A 15,213-nucleotide genomic window follows, 5' to 3' on the forward strand; every position below is an offset into this window, starting at 1 on the left:
GAAATCTTGGTAAATTTCATACCCCCCAAAATGTCAAAGTATGCCAATATCTCTCTAAGTACAATAGCCAGGGAGAAAGTTATTGCGTGCAATCGATGTAACTTTCAGAGTTAGACACTCTGATACCGGAATTGTAGTTCTAGGCCTTCGGGAACATAGAGAAATCTTGGTAAATTTCATACCCCCCAAAATGTCAAAGTATGCCAATATCTCTCTAAGTACAATAGCCAGGGAAAAGTTATTGCGTGCAATCGATGTAACTTTCAGAGTTAGACACTCTGATACCGGAATTGTAGTTCTAGGCCTTCGGGAACATAGAGAAATCTTGGTAAATTTCATACCCCCCAAAATGTCAAAGTATGCCAATATCTCTCTAAGTACAATAGCCAGGGAAAAGTTATTGCGTGCAATCGATGTAACTTTCAGAGTTAGACACTCTGATACCGGAATTGTAGTTCTAGGCCTTCGGGAACATAGAGAAATCTTGGTAAATTTCATACCCCCCAAAATGTCAAAGTATGCCAATATCTCTCTAAGTACAATAGCCAGGGAAAAGTTATTGCGTGCAATCGATGTAACTTTCAGAGTTAGACACTCTGATACCGGAATTGTAGTTCTAGGCCTTCGGGAACATAGAGAAATCTTGGTAAATTTCATACCCCCCAAAATGTCAAAGTATGCCAATATCTCTCTAAGTACAATAGCCAGGGAAAAGTTATTGCGTGCAATCGATGTAACTTTCAGAGTTAGACACTCTGATACCGGAATTGTAGTTCTAGGCCTTCGGGGAACATAGAGAAATCTTGGTAAATTTCATACCCCCCAAAATGTCAAAGTATGCCAATATCTCTCTAAGTACAATAGCCAGGGAAAAGTTATTGCGTGCAATCGATGTAACTTTCAGAGTTAGACACTCTGATACCGGAATTGTAGTTCTAGGCCTTCGGGAACATAGAGAAATCTTGGTAAATTTCATACCCCCCAAAATGTCAAAGTATGCCAATATCTCTCTAAGTACAATAGCCAGGGAAAAGTTATTGCGTGCAATCGATGTAACTTTCAGAGTTAGACACTCTGATACCGGAATTGTAGTTCTAGGCCTTCGGGAACATAGAGAAATCTTGGTAAATTTCATACCCCCCAAAATGTCAAAGTATGCCAATATCTCTCTAAGTACAATAGCCAGGGAAAAGTTATTGCGTGCAATCGATGTAACTTTCAGAGTTAGACACTCTGATACCGGAATTGTAGTTCTAGGCCTTCGGGAACATAGAGAAATCTTGGTAAATTTCATACCCCCCAAAATGTCAAAGTATGCCAATATCTCTCTAAGTACAATAGCCAGGGAAAAGTTATTGCGTGCAATCGATGTAACTTTCAGAGTTAGACACTCTGATACCGGAATTGTAGTTCTAGGCCTTCGGGAACATAGAGAAATCTTGGTAAATTTCATACCCCCCAAAATGTCAAAGTATGCCAATATCTCTCTAAGTACAATAGCCAGGGAAAAGTTATTGCGTGCAATCGATGTAACTTTCAGAGTTAGACACTCTGATACCGGAATTGTAGTTCTAGGCCTTCGGGAACATAGAGAAATCTTGGTAAATTTCATACCCCCCAAAATGTCAAAGTATGCCAATATCTCTCTAAGTACAATAGCCAGGGAAAAGTTATTGCGTGCAATCGATGTAACTTTCAGAGTTAGACACTCTGATACCGGAATTGTAGTTCTAGGCCTTCGGGAACATAGAGAAATCTTGGTAAATTTCATACCCCCCAAAATGTCAAAGTATGCCAATATCTCTCTAAGTACAATAGCCAGGGAAAAGCTATTGCGTGCAATCGATGTAACTTTCAGAGTTAGACACTCTGATACCGGAATTGTAGTTCTAGGCCTTCGGGAACATAGAGAAATCTTGGTAAATTTCATAGCCCCCAAAATGTCAAAGTATGCCAATATCTCTCTAAGTACAATAGCCAGGGAAAAGTTATTGCGTGCAATCGATGTAACTTTCAGAGTTAGACACTCTGATACCGGAATTGTAGTTCTAGGCCTTCGGGAACATAGAGAAATCTTGGTAAATTTCATACCCCCCAAAATGTCAAAGTATGCCAATATCTCTCTAAGTACAATAGCCAGGGAAAAGTTATTGCGTGCAATCGATGTAACTTTCAGAGTTAGACACTCTGATACCGGAATTGTAGTTCTAGGCCTTCGGGAACATAGAGAAATCTTGGTAAATTTCATACCCCCCAAAATGTCAAAGTATGCCAATATCTCTCTAAGTACAATAGCCAGGGAAAAGTTATTGCGTGCAATCGATGTAACTTTCAGAGTTAGACACTCTGATACCGGAATTGTAGTTCTAGGCCTTCGGGAACATAGAGAAATCTTGGTAAATTTCATACCCCCCAAAATGTCAAAGTATGCCAATATCTCTCTAAGTACAATAGCCAGGGAAAAGTTATTGCGTGCAATCGATGTAACTTTCAGAGTTAGACACTCTGATACCGGAATTGTAGTTCTAGGCCTTCGGGAACATAGAGAAATCTTGGTAAATTTCATACCCCCCAAAAATGTCAAAGTATGCCAATATCTCTCTAAGTACAATAGCCAGGGAAAAGTTATTGCGTGCAATCGATGTAACTTTCAGAGTTAGACACTCTGATACCGGAATTGTAGTTCTAGGCCTTCGGGAACATAGAGAAATCTTGGTAAATTTCATACCCCCCAAAATGCCAAAGTATGCCAATATCTCTCTAAGTACAATAGCCAGGGAAAAGTTATTGCGTGCAATCGATGTAACTTTCAGAGTTAGACACTCTGATACCGGAATTGTAGTTCTAGGCCTTCGGGAACATAGAGAAATCTTGGTAAATTTCATACCCCCCAAAATGTCAAAGTATGCCAATATCTCTCTAAGTACAATAGCCAGGGAAAAGTTATTGCGTGCAATCGATGTAACTTTCAGAGTTAGACACTCTGATACCGGAATTGTAGTTCTAGGCCTTCGGGAACATAGAGAAATCTTGGTAAATTTCATACCCCCCAAAATGTCAAAGTATGCCAATATCTCTCTAAGTACAATAGCCAGGGAAAAGTTATTGCGTGCAATCGATGTAACTTTCAGAGTTAGACACTCTGATACCGGAATTGTAGTTCTAGGCCTTCGGGAACATAGAGAAATCTTGGTAAATTTCATACCCCCCGAAATGTCAAAGTATGCCAATATCTCTCTAAGTACAATAGCCAGGGAAAAGTTATTGCGTGCAATCGATGTAACTTTCAGAGTTAGACACTCTGATACCGGAATTGTAGTTCTAGGCCTTCGGGAACATAGAGAAATCTTGGTAAATTTCATACCCCCCAAAATGTCAAAGTATGCCAATATCTCTCCAAGTACAATAGCCAGGGAAAAGTTATTGCGTGCAATCGATGTAACTTTCAGAGTTAGGACACTCTGATACCGGAATTGTAGTTCTAGGCCTTCGGGAACATAGAGAAATCTTGGTAAATTTCATACCCCCCAAAATGTCAAAGTATGCCAATATCTCTCTAAGTACAATAGCCAGGGAAAAGTTATTGCGTGCAATCGATGTAACTTTCAGAGTTAGACACTCTGATACCGGAATTGTAGTTCTAGGCCTTCGGGAACATAGAGAAATCTTGGTAAATTTCATACCCCCCAAAATGTCAAAGTATGCCAATATCTCTCTAAGTACAATAGCCAGGGAAAAGTTATTGCGTGCAATCGATGTAACTTTCAGAGTTAGACACTCTGATACCGGAATTGTAGTTATAGGCCTTCGGAAACATAGAGAAATCTTGGTAAATTTCATACCCCCCCAAAATGTCAAAGTATGCCAATATCTCTCTAAGTACAATAGCCAGGGAAAAGTTATTGCGTGCAATCGATGTAACTTTCAGAGTTAGACACTCTGATACCGGAATTGTAGTTCTAGGCCTTCGGGAACATAGAGAAATCTTGGTAAATTTCATACCCCCCAAAATGTCAAAGTATGCCAATATCTCTCTAAGTACAATAGCCAGGGAAAAGTTATTGCGTGCAATCAATGTAACTTTCAGAGTTAGACACTCTGATACCGGAATTGTAGTTCTAGGCCCTTCGGGAACATGGAGAAATCTTGGTAAATTTCATACCCTCCAAAATGTCAAAGTATGCCAATATCTCTCTAAGTACAATAGCCAGGGAAAAGTTATTGCGTGCAATCGATGTAACTTTCAGAGTTAGACACTCTGATACCGGAATTGTAGTTTTAGGCCTTCGGGAACATAGAGAAATCTTGGTAAATTTCATACCCCCCAAAATGTCAAAGTATGCCAATATCTCTCTAAGTACAATAGCCAGGGAAAAGTTATTGCGTGCAATCGATGTAACTTTCAGAGTTAGACACTCTGATACCGGAATTGTAGTTCTAGGCCTTCGGGAACATAGAGAAATCTTGGTAAATTTCATTCCCCCCAAAATGTCAAAGTATGCCAATATCTCTCTAAGTACAATAGCCAGGGAAAAGTTATTGCGTGCAATCGATGTAACTTTCAGAGTTAGACACTCTGATACCGGAATTGTAGTTCTAGGCCTTCGGGAACATAGAGAAATCTTGGTAAATTTCATACCCCCCAAAATGTCAAAGTATGCCAATATCTCTCTAAGTACAATAGCCAGGGAAAAGTTATTGCGTGCAATCGATGTAACTTTCAGAGTTAGACACTCTGATACCGGAATTGTAGTTCTAGGCCTTCGGGAACATAGAGAAATCTTGGTAAATTTCATTCCCCCCAAAATGTCAAAGTATGCCAATATCTCTCTAAGTACAATAGCCAGGGAAAAGTTATTGCGTGCAATCAATGTAACTTTCAGAGTTAGACACTCTGATACCGGAATTGTAGTTCTAGGCCTTCGGGAACATAAAGAAATCTTGGTAAATTTCATACCCTCCAAAATGTCAAAGTATGCCAATATCTCTCTAAGTACAATAGCCAGGGAAAAGTTATTGCGTGCAATCGATGTAACTTTCAGAGTTAGACACTCTGATACCGGAATTGTAGTTTTAGGCCTTCGGGAACATAGAGAAATCTTGGTAAATTTCATACCCCCCAAAATGTCAAAGTATGCCAATATCTCTCTAAGTACAATAGCCAGGGAAAAGTTATTGCGTGCAATCGATGTAACTTTCAGAGTTAGACACTCTGATACCGGAATTGTAGTTCTAGGCCTTCGGGAACATAGAGAAATCTTGGTAAATTTCATTCCCCCCAAAATGTCAAAGTATGCCAATATCTCTCTAAGTACAATAGCCAGGGAAAAGTTATTGCGTGCAATCGATGTAACTTTCAGAGTTAGACACTCTGATACCGGAATTGTAGTTCTAGGCCTTCGGGAACATAGAGAAATCTTGGTAAATTTCATACCCCCCAAAATGTCAAAGTATGCCAATATCTCTCTAAGTACAATAGCCAGGGAAAAGTTATTGCGTGCAATCGATGTAACTTTCAGAGTTAGACACTCTGATACCGGAATTGTAGTTCTAGGCCTTCGGGAACATAGAGAAATCTTGGTAAATTTCATACCCCCCAAAATGTCAAAGTATGCCAATATCTCTCTAAGTACAATAGCCAGGGAAAAGTTATTGCGTGCAATCGATGTAACTTTCAGAGTTAGACACTCTGATACCGGAATTGTAGTTCTAGGCCTTCGGGAACATAGAGAAATCTTGGTAAATTTCATACCCCCCAAAATGTCAAAGTATGCCAATATCTCTCTAAGTACAATAGCCAGGGAAAAGTTATTGCGTGCAATCGATGTAACTTTCAGAGTTAGACACTCTGATACCGGAATTGTAGTTCTAGGCCTTCGGGAACATAGAGAAATCTTGGTAAATTTCATACCCCCCAAAATGTCAAAGTATGCCAATATCTCTCTAAGTACAATAGCCAGGGAAAAGTTATTGCGTGCAATCGATGTAACTTTCAGAGTTAGACACTCTGATACCGGAATTGTAGTTCTAGGCCTTCGGGAACATAGAGAAATCTTGGTAAATTTCATACCCCCCAAAATGTCAAAGTATGCCAATATCTCTCTAAGTACAATAGCCAGGGAAAAGTTATTGCGTGCAATCGATGTAACTTTCAGAGTTAGACACTCTGATACCGGAATTGTAGTTCTAGGCCTTCGGGAACATAGAGAAATCTTGGTAAATTTCATACCCCCCAAAATGTCAAAGTATGCCAATATCTCTCTAAGTACAATAGCCAGGGAAAAGTTATTGCGTGCAATCGATGTAACTTTCAGAGTTAGACACTCTGATACCGGAATTGTAGTTCTAGGCCTTCGGGAACATAGAGAAATCTTGGTAAATTTCATACCCCCCAAAATGTCAAAGTATGCCAATATCTCTCTAAGTACAATAGCCAGGGAAAAGTTATTGCGTGCAATCGATGTAACTTTCAGAGTTAGACACTCTGATACCGGAATTGTAGTTCTAGGCCTTCGGGAACATAGAGAAATCTTGGTAAATTTCATACCCCCCAAAATGTCAAAGTATGCCAATATCTCTCTAAGTACAATAGCCAGGGAAAAGTTATTGCGTGCAATCGATGTAACTTTCAGAGTTAGACACTCTGATACCGGAATTGTAGTTCTAGGCCTTCGGGAACATAGAGAAATCTTGGTAAATTTCATACCCCCCAAAATGTCAAAGTATGCCAATATCTCTCTAAGTACAATAGCCAGGGAAAAGTTATTGCGTGCAATCGATGTAACTTTCAGAGTTAGACACTCTGATACCGGAATTGTAGTTCTAGGCCTTCGGGAACATAGAGAAATCTTGGTAAATTTCATACCCCCCAAAATGTCAAAGTATGCCAATATCTCTCTAAGTACAATAGCCAGGGAAAAGTTATTGCGTGCAATCGATGTAACTTTCAGAGTTAGACACTCTGATACCGGAATTGTAGTTCTAGGCCTTCGGGAACATAGAGAAATCTTGGTAAATTTCATACCCCCCAAAATGTCAAAGTATGCCAATATCTCTCTAAGTACAATAGCCAGGGAAAAGTTATTGCGTGCAATCGATGTAACTTTCAGAGTTAGACACTCTGATACCGGAATTGTAGTTCTAGGCCTTCGGGAACATAGAGAAATCTTGGTAAATTTCATACCCCCCAAAATGTCAAAGTATGCCAATATCTCTCTAAGTACAATAGCCAGGGAAAAGTTATTGCGTGCAATCGATGTAACTTTCAGAGTTAGACACTCTGATACCGGAATTGTAGTTCTAGGCCTTCGGGAACATAGAGAAATCTTGGTAAATTTCATACCCCCCAAAATGTCAAAGTATGCCAATATCTCTCTAAGTACAATAGCCAGGGAAAAGTTATTGCGTGCAATCGATGTAACTTTCAGAGTTAGACACTCTGATACCGGAATTGTAGTTCTAGGCCTTCGGGAACATAGAGAAATCTTGGTAAATTTCATACCCCCCAAAATGTCAAAGTATGCCAATATCTCTCTAAGTACAATAGCCAGGGAAAAGTTATTGCGTGCAATCGATGTAACTTTCAGAGTTAGACACTCTGATACCGGAATTGTAGTTCTAGGCCTTCGGGAACATAGAGAAATCTTGGTAAATTTCATACCCCCCAAAATGTCAAAGTATGCCAATATCTCTCTAAGTACAATAGCCAGGGAAAAGTTATTGCGTGCAATCGATGTAACTTTCAGAGTTAGACACTCTGATACCGGAATTGTAGTTCTAGGCCTTCGGGAACATAGAGAAATCTTGGTAAATTTCATACCCCCCAAAATGTCAAAGTATGCCAATATCTCTCTAAGTACAATAGCCAGGGAAAAGTTATTGCGTGCAATCGATGTAACTTTCAGAGTTAGACACTCTGATACCGGAATTGTAGTTCTAGGCCTTCGGGAACATAGAGAAATCTTGGTAAATTTCATACCCCCCAAAATGTCAAAGTATGCCAATATCTCTCTAAGTACAATAGCCAGGGAAAAGTTATTGCGTGCAATCGATGTAACTTTCAGAGTTAGACACTCTGATACCGGAATTGTAGTTCTAGGCCTTCGGGAACATAGAGAAATCTTGGTAAATTTCATACCCCCCAAAATGTCAAAGTATGCCAATATCTCTCTAAGTACAATAGCCAGGGAAAAGTTATTGCGTGCAATCGATGTAACTTTCAGAGTTAGACACTCTGATACCGGAATTGTAGTTCTAGGCCTTCGGGAACATAGAGAAATCTTGGTAAATTTCATACCCCCCAAAATGTCAAAGTATGCCAATATCTCTCTAAGTACAATAGCCAGGGAAAAGTTATTGCGTGCAATCGATGTAACTTTCAGAGTTAGACACTCTGATACCGGAATTGTAGTTCTAGGCCTTCGGGAACATAGAGAAATCTTGGTAAATTTCATACCCCCCAAAATGTCAAAGTATGCCAATATCTCTCTAAGTACAATAGCCAGGGAAAAGTTATTGCGTGCAATCGATGTAACTTTCAGAGTTAGACACTCTGATACCGGAATTGTAGTTCTAGGCCTTCGGGAACATAGAGAAATCTTGGTAAATTTCATACCCCCCAAAATGTCAAAGTATGCCAATATCTCTCTAAGTACAATAGCCAGGGAAAAGTTATTGCGTGCAATCGATGTAACTTTCAGAGTTAGACACTCTGATACCGGAATTGTAGTTCTAGGCCTTCGGGAACATAGAGAAATCTTGGTAAATTTCATACCCCCCAAAATGTCAAAGTATGCCAATATCTCTCTAAGTACAATAGCCAGGGAAAAGTTATTGCGTGCAATCGATGTAACTTTCAGAGTTAGACACTCTGATACCGGAATTGTAGTTCTAGGCCTTCGGGAACATAGAGAAATCTTGGTAAATTTCATACCCCCCAAAATGTCAAAGTATGCCAATATCTCTCTAAGTACAATAGCCAGGGAAAAGTTATTGCGTGCAATCGATGTAACTTTCAGAGTTAGACACTCTGATCCGGAATTGTAGTTCTAGGCCTTCGGGAACATAGAGAAATCTTGGTAAATTTCATACCCCCCAAAATGTCAAAGTATGCCAATATCTCTCTAAGTACAATAGCCAGGGAAAAGTTATTGCGTGCAATCGATGTAACTTTCAGAGTTAGACACTCTGATACCGGAATTGTAGTTCTAGGCCTTCGGGAACATAGAGAAATCTTGGTAAATTTCATACCCCCCAAAATGTCAAAGTATGCCAATATCTCTCTAAGTACAATAGCCAGGGAAAAGTTATTGCGTGCAATCGATGTAACTTTCAGAGTTAGACACTCTGATACCGGAATTGTAGTTCTAGGCCTTCGGGAACATAGAGAAATCTTGGTAAATTTCATACCCCCCAAAATGTCAAAGTATGCCAATATCTCTCTAAGTACAATAGCCAGGGAAAAGTTATTGCGTGCAATCGATGTAACTTTCAGAGTTAGACACTCTGATACCGGAATTGTAGTTCTAGGCCTTCGGGAACATAGAGAAATCTTGGTAAATTTCATACCCCCCAAAATGTCAAAGTATGCCAATATCTCTCTAAGTACAATAGCCAGGGAAAAGTTATTGCGTGCAATCGATGTAACTTTCAGAGTTAGACACTCTGATACCGGAATTGTAGTTCTAGGCCTTCGGGAACATAGAGAAATCTTGGTAAATTTCATACCCCCCAAAATGTCAAAGTATGCCAATATCTCTCTAAGTACAATAGCCAGGGAAAAGTTATTGCGTGCAATCGATGTAACTTTCAGAGTTAGACACTCTGATACCGGAATTGTAGTTCTAGGCCTTCGGGAACATAGAGAAATCTTGGTAAATTTCATACCCCCCAAAATGTCAAAGTATGCCAATATCTCTCTAAGTACAATAGCCAGGGAAAAGTTATTGCGTGCAATCGATGTAACTTTCAGAGTTAGACACTCTGATACCGGAATTGTAGTTCTAGGCCTTCGGGAACATAGAGAAATCTTGGTAAATTTCATACCCCCCAAAATGTCAAAGTATGCCAATATCTCTCTAAGTACAATAGCCAGGGAAAAGTTATTGCGTGCAATCGATGTAACTTTCAGAGTTAGACACTCTGATACCGGAATTGTAGTTCTAGGCCTTCGGGAACATAGAGAAATCTTGGTAAATTTCATACCCCCCAAAATGTCAAAGTATGCCAATATCTCTCTAAGTACAATAGCCAGGGAAAAGTTATTGCGTGCAATCGATGTAACTTTCAGAGTTAGACACTCTGATACCGGAATTGTAGTTCTAGGCCTTCGGGAACATAGAGAAATCTTGGTAAATTTCATACCCCCCAAAATGTCAAAGTATGCCAATATCTCTCTAAGTACAATAGCCAGGGAAAAGTTATTGCGTGCAATCGATGTAACTTTCAGAGTTAGACACTCTGATACCGGAATTGTAGTTCTAGGCCTTCGGGAACATAGAGAAATCTTGGTAAATTTCATACCCCCCAAAATGTCAAAGTATGCCAATATCTCTCTAAGTACAATAGCCAGGGAAAAGTTATTGCGTGCAATCGATGTAACTTTCAGAGTTAGACACTCTGATACCGGAATTGTAGTTCTAGGCCTTCGGGAACATAGAGAAATCTTGGTAAATTTCATACCCCCCAAAATGTCAAAGTATGCCAATATCTCTCTAAGTACAATAGCCAGGGAAAAGTTATTGCGTGCAATCGATGTAACTTTCAGAGTTAGACACTCTGATACCGGAATTGTAGTTCTAGGCCTTCGGGAACATAGAGAAATCTTGGTAAATTTCATACCCCCCAAAATGTCAAAGTATGCCAATATCTCTCTAAGTACAATAGCCAGGGAAAAGTTATTGCGTGCAATCGATGTAACTTTCAGAGTTAGACACTCTGATACCGGAATTGTAGTTCTAGGCCTTCGGGAACATAGAGAAATCTTGGTAAATTTCATACCCCCCAAAATGTCAAAGTATGCCAATATCTCTCTAAGTACAATAGCCAGGGAAAAGTTATTGCGTGCAATCGATGTAACTTTCAGAGTTAGACACTCTGATACCGGAATTGTAGTTCTAGGCCTTCGGGAACATAGAGAAATCTTGGTAAATTTCATACCCCCCAAAATGTCAAAGTATGCCAATATCTCTCTAAGTACAATAGCCAGGGAAAAGTTATTGCGTGCAATCGATGTAACTTTCAGAGTTAGACACTCTGATACCGGAATTGTAGTTCTAGGCCTTCGGGAACATAGAGAAATCTTGGTAAATTTCATACCCCCCAAAATGTCAAAGTATGCCAATATCTCTCTAAGTACAATAGCCAGGGAAAAGTTATTGCGTGCAATCGATGTAACTTTCAGAGTTAGACACTCTGATACCGGAATTGTAGTTCTAGGCCTTCGGGAACATAGAGAAATCTTGGTAAATTTCATACCCCCCAAAATGTCAAAGTATGCCAATATCTCTCTAAGTACAATAGCCAGGGAAAAGTTATTGCGTGCAATCGATGTAACTTTCAGAGTTAGACACTCTGATACCGGAATTGTAGTTCTAGGCCTTCGGGAACATAGAGAAATCTTGGTAAATTTCATACCCCCCAAAATGTCAAAGTATGCCAATATCTCTCTAAGTACAATAGCCAGGGAAAAGTTATTGCGTGCAATCGATGTAACTTTCAGAGTTAGACACTCTGATACCGGAATTGTAGTTCTAGGCCTTCGGGAACATAGAGAAATCTTGGTAAATTTCATACCCCCCAAAATGTCAAAGTATGCCAATATCTCTCTAAGTACAATAGCCAGGGAAAAGTTATTGCGTGCAATCGATGTAACTTTCAGAGTTAGACACTCTGATACCGGAATTGTAGTTCTAGGCCTTCGGGAACATAGAGAAATCTTGGTAAATTTCATACCCCCCAAAATGTCAAAGTATGCCAATATCTCTCTAAGTACAATAGCCAGGGAAAAGTTATTGCGTGCAATCGATGTAACTTTCAGAGTTAGACACTCTGATACCTGGAATTGTAGTTCTAGGCCTTCGGGAACATAGAGAAATCTTGGTAAATTTCATACCCCCCAAAATGTCAAAGTATGCCAATATCTCTCTAAGTACAATAGCCAGGGAAAAGTTATTGCGTGCAATCGATGTAACTTTCAGAGTTAGACACTCTGATACCGGAATTGTAGTTCTAGGCCTTCGGGAACATAGAGAAATCTTGGTAAATTTCATACCCCCCAAAATGTCAAAGTATGCCAATATCTCTCTAAGTACAATAGCCAGGGAAAAGTTATTGCGTGCAATCGATGTAACTTTCAGAGTTAGACACTCTGATACCGGAATTGTAGTTCTAGGCCTTCGGGAACATAGAGAAATCTTGGTAAATTTCATACCCCCCAAAATGTCAAAGTATGCCAATATCTCTCTAAGTACAATAGCCAGGGAAAAGTTATTGCGTGCAATCGATGTAACTTTCAGAGTTAGACACTCTGATACCGGAATTGTAGTTCTAGGCCTTCGGGAACATAGAGAAATCTTGGTAAATTTCATACCCCCCAAAATGTCAAAGTATGCCAATATCTCTCTAAGTACAATAGCCAGGGAAAAGTTATTGCGTGCAATCGATGTAACTTTCAGAGTTAGACACTCTGATACCGGAATTGTAGTTCTAGGCCTTCGGGAACATAGAGAAATCTTGGTAAATTTCATACCCCCCAAAATGTCAAAGTATGCCAATATCTCTCTAAGTACAATAGCCAGGGAAAAGTTATTGCGTGCAATCGATGTAACTTTCAGAGTTAGACACTCTGATACCGGAATTGTAGTTCTAGGCCTTCGGGAACATAGAGAAATCTTGGTAAATTTCATACCCCCCAAAATGTCAAAGTATGCCAATATCTCTCTAAGTACAATAGCCAGGGAAAAGTTATTGCGTGCAATCGATGTAACTTTCAGAGTTAGACACTCTGATACCGGAATTGTAGTTCTAGGCCTTCGGGAACATAGAGAAATCTTGGTAAATTTCATACCCCCCAAAATGTCAAAGTATGCCAATATCTCTCTAAGTACAATAGCCAGGGAAAAGTTATTGCGTGCAATCGATGTAACTTTCAGAGTTAGACACTCTGATACCGGAATTGTAGTTCTAGGCCTTCGGGAACATAGAGAAATCTTGGTAAATTTCATACCCCCCAAAATGTCAAAGTATGCCAATATCTCTCTAAGTACAATAGCCAGGGAAAAGTTATTGCGTGCAATCGATGTAACTTTCAGAGTTAGACACTCTGATACCGGAATTGTAGTTCTAGGCCTTCGGGAACATAGAGAAATCTTGGTAAATTTCATACCCCCCAAAATGTCAAAGTATGCCAATATCTCTCTAAGTACAATAGCCAGGGAAAAGTTATTGCGTGCAATCGATGTAACTTTCAGAGTTAGACACTCTGATACCGGAATTGTAGTTCTAGGCCTTCGGGAACATAGAGAAATCTTGGTAAATTTCATACCCCCCAAAATGTCAAAGTATGCCAATATCTCTCTAAGTACAATAGCCAGGGAAAAGTTATTGCGTGCAATCGATGTAACTTTCAGAGTTAGACACTCTGATACCGGAATTGTAGTTCTAGGCCTTCGGGAACATAGAGAAATCTTGGTAAATTTCATACCCCCCAAAATGTCAAAGTATGCCAATATCTCTCTAAGTACAATAGCCAGGGAAAAGTTATTGCGTGCAATCGATGTAACTTTCAGAGTTAGACACTCTGATACCGGAATTGTAGTTCTAGGCCTTCGGGAACATAGAGAAATCTTGGTAAATTTCATACCCCCCAAAATGTCAAAGTATGCCAATATCTCTCTAAGTACAATAGCCAGGGAAAAGTTATTGCGTGCAATCGATGTAACTTTCAGAGTTAGACACTCTGATACCGGAATTGTAGTTCTAGGCCTTCGGGAACATAGAGAAATCTTGGTAAATTTCATACCCCCCAAAATGTCAAAGTATGCCAATATCTCTCTAAGTACAATAGCCAGGGAAAAGTTATTGCGTGCAATCGATGTAACTTTCAGAGTTAGACACTCTGATACCGGAATTGTAGTTCTAGGCCTTCGGGAACATAGAGAAATCTTGGTAAATTTCATACCCCCCAAAATGTCAAAGTATGCCAATATCTCTCTAAGTACAATAGCCAGGGAAAAGTTATTGCGTGCAATCGATGTAACTTTCAGAGTTAGACACTCTGATACCGGAATTGTAGTTCTAGGCCTTCGGGAACATAGAGAAATCTTGGTAAATTTCATACCCCCCAAAATGTCAAAGTATGCCAATATCTCTCTAAGTACAATAGCCAGGGAAAAGTTATTGCGTGCAATCGATGTAACTTTCAGAGTTAGACACTCTGATACCGGAATTGTAGTTCTAGGCCTTCGGGAACATAGAGAAATCTTGGTAAATTTCATACCCCCCAAAATGTCAAAGTATGCCAATATCTCTCTAAGTACAATAGCCAGGGAAAAGTTATTGCGTGCAATCGATGTAACTTTCAGAGTTAGACACTCTGATACCGGAATTGTAGTTCTAGGCCTTCGGGAACATAGAGAAATCTTGGTAAATTTCATACCCCCCAAAATGTCAAAGTATGCCAATATCTCTCTAAGTACAATAGCCAGGGAAAAGTTATTGCGTGCAATCGATGTAACTTTCAGAGTTAGACACTCTGATACCGGAATTGTAGTTCTAGGCCTTCGGGAACATAGAGAAATCTTGGTAAATTTCATACCCCCCAAAATGTCAAAGTATGCCAATATCTCTCTAAGTACAATAGCCAGGGAAAAGTTATTGCGTGCAATCGATGTAACTTTCAGAGTTAGACACTCTGATACCGGAATTGTAGTTCTAGGCCTTCGGGAACATAGAGAAATCTTGGTAAATTTCATACCCCCCAAAATGTCAAAGTATGCCAATATCTCTCTAAGTACAATAGCCAGGGAAAAGTTATTGCGTGCAATCGATGTAACTTTCAGAGTTAGACACTCTGATACCGGAATTGTAGTTCTAGGCCTTCGGGAACATAGAGAAATCTTGGTAAATTTCATACCCCCCAAAATGTCAAAGTATGCCAATATCTCTCTAAGTACAATAGCCAGGGAAAAGTTATTGCGTGCAATCGATGTAACT

The sequence above is a fragment of the Botryllus schlosseri genome, unplaced genomic scaffold, assembly GCF_051294905.1.
Source record: "Botryllus schlosseri isolate E-star unplaced genomic scaffold, Bs_hap1 Bs82a, whole genome shotgun sequence".
Classification (NCBI taxonomy): domain Eukaryota; kingdom Metazoa; phylum Chordata; class Ascidiacea; order Stolidobranchia; family Styelidae; genus Botryllus; species Botryllus schlosseri.